General features: G+C 40.2%; 1 long non-coding RNA gene across 1 annotated transcript; it reads right to left on the reverse strand.

Moving 5' to 3' along the window:
- Positions 1-5: 5 nt before the first annotated feature.
- Positions 6-1877, reverse strand: LOC121574440. The gene is made up of 3 exons (XR_006002198.1): positions 1762-1877; positions 1538-1665; positions 6-194 (listed from the first exon to the last, which is right to left on the reverse strand). It is a non-coding gene; the product is annotated as an uncharacterized LOC121574440 (long non-coding RNA).
- Positions 1878-2535: the final 658 nt, after the last annotated feature.

Consider the following 2535-nt stretch of genomic DNA (forward strand, 5'->3'; position numbering starts at 1 on the left):
TACAGAATTATTTACATGAGCCAAGTGATAACTGAGCAATAGATTCCAACCAATGGAAGTTTAAAATAATTACATTTTCATAATTAAAACAAAAATGCAATCAAACCCAGTTCAGAGCTATTGCCTTTTTGAGTGAACTTTGGAGATGGCGGCCCTGTGGAAGTCCTTCGTCCAAAGCTTGTTGAATGCATGCACTGAAACAATCAGAAAGCACAAAACAAAATTAGGATACTGAAAACATTTTATTTTGGCATCTTAAAAAGGTAGACATTTAGTTATGCCTAATATGGCAATTCATATTATTTTTCAAAAATGAATTATTGTTACACCAGAAAATGCTGGGTTAAAAATAACCCAATTTGGGTCATTTCGACAACCCAGCGCTGGGTCAATATTGGCCAAATACAGCATTGGTTAATTCAACCCAGCAGGGTTGGTTTGGGCTTCTAACCCAGCTCCTGGGGTTGAGTGCTTGACCCAGCTGCTGGGGAAATTAAACTATATATCTGGGTTAAAACAACCCAGTGTGTTGGGTTGTGACATAAACCCAGCACATTGGGTTGGGGTACTAACCCAGCAGCTGGGTAATTTTTTATGTAATCTTTGGGTTATTTTCAGTGTCATCCTATTTCAATATTGCTTATATATTTATGCCTTCTCTACTATCCCACCCCCCTCCCTTTCCTACACACAATCAAGATACATTGTTGAATTTCAAATAATTAATTTGTATTGCCTGCATTTCAGAACATACATCACGTCAGAGAATTGTCCATAATGTACAAGAATATACTTTTTTTTTTTTAAGAAAATTGAAACAAAGCCCTATTGTCTAAGTATGTTATTTAATAAGATAGGAATTATTATTAAAATTGATTTACACTGAACAAAAATATAAACGCAACATTTCAAGTGTTGGTCCCATGTTTCATGAGCTGAAATAAAAGATCCCAGAAATGTTCCACACGCACAAAAAGCTTCTTTCTCTCAAATGTTGTACACAAATTTGTTTACATCCCTGTTAGTGAGCATTTCTCCTTTGCCAAGATAATCCATCCACCTGACAGGTGTGGCATATCAAGAAGCAAATTAAACAGCATGAACATTACACAGGTGCACCTTGTGCTGGGGACAATAAAAGGCCACTCTAAAATGTGCAGTTTTGTCACACAAGACAATGCTACAGATGTGTCAAGTTGAGGGAGCGTGCAATTGGCATGTTGACTGCAGGAATGTCCACCAGAGCTGTTACCAGATAATTTAATGTTCATTTCTCTACCATAAGCTGCCTCCAATATTGTTTTAGAGAATTTGTGCAAAGGATGGAGGCACACTGATAATGCCATCACACACAATTTATTTGCTATACTATATAGCCATTTACACATGCCTACATCTTCCATTGATTTGGTGATGAGGCTCATGTGCAGTTATGCATAACAGATTTTGTAATGCTGTTCCTTTCATTCACGGTTTACAAATGCTATCACTAATTTCCCCATCTATCTCCCTATGCCTATCCACTATTTAAACTTACAAGCTGCAAGTCAATGAAGGACTTTCTGGTCTCATTGAAGCTGGGTCAGAAAGTCTTCCTGCCAATCTTGTAGACTGGTGTTGGGAGGACCACTGGCAGAAGTCTTAAAGCGATGTCACCTTGTGTATCTGTAGAGAAGAATGTTTAGTGAATAACTTGATTGTTTCAGGCTAAAAATTAATGAGCATCTGCGGCACCACCAGCAGGGTCATTTCAAACTATACCTGCACTTCGAAGAAAATATATTGGGCCTGCTTCTCAGCTGGCGAAGCAAAGTATTTTGTCCTTGAAGACCGCGATCCAGTTCTCAGTGAGTTTCCCTGAGCAGTCCGGGTTTAAAATGAATACGTCCTGAGCAATCTGTAGCAAAGCAGACAAACAATTACTTTTCCATTGAGGTTAATTATTAGTCTGGCTAACACCTAACTCTCGAAGTCCTCCCGACCTCAGTCTGGATGGCTCTTTGATGTTGTCGGCACAATGCTTCAATAATGAAGGGGGCTGTGCTTTTACTGGTTGGCTCTCCTCTGTGTCTTTCTCACTCAAACACCCACACTCAGCCCTGGAGTGCCGCCACCTTCTATTACTATTTTCAAATCCAAACAATGAGATGTTTCAACCCCCAAGACATTTTTGTTGTTGTTGAGAGAATCAATCAAACCCTGTCGCACAATTTATTAGCAAATATTGCATAAACAAACAGCCTCCTTTCCAGACCAGTGTGGTCACAGCTCTGCCTGCGCTGTGAGTCAAGTGGGTCGCATCAGCCAGGCTAGTTAATCACAGCAAACAGAATCAAATTAAAGTATAATACCCACCATGCAGACGCCGATACTCTCAAACTATCTTGACTGCCTTGAACCCATTCTGTCTGGTCCACTGAGCCCTCTGGATTGTGGTCTCCTTCATGTCTGCCTGGTCCATATAGCCCTCTGGGTTGCGGTCTCCTTCACGTACTCCGCAATTCGGTTTGTCAGACAGATGTTGTTCTTCAGCCA

The sequence above is a fragment of the Coregonus clupeaformis genome, chromosome 9, assembly GCF_020615455.1.
Source record: "Coregonus clupeaformis isolate EN_2021a chromosome 9, ASM2061545v1, whole genome shotgun sequence".
Classification (NCBI taxonomy): Eukaryota; Metazoa; Chordata; class Actinopteri; order Salmoniformes; family Salmonidae; genus Coregonus; species Coregonus clupeaformis.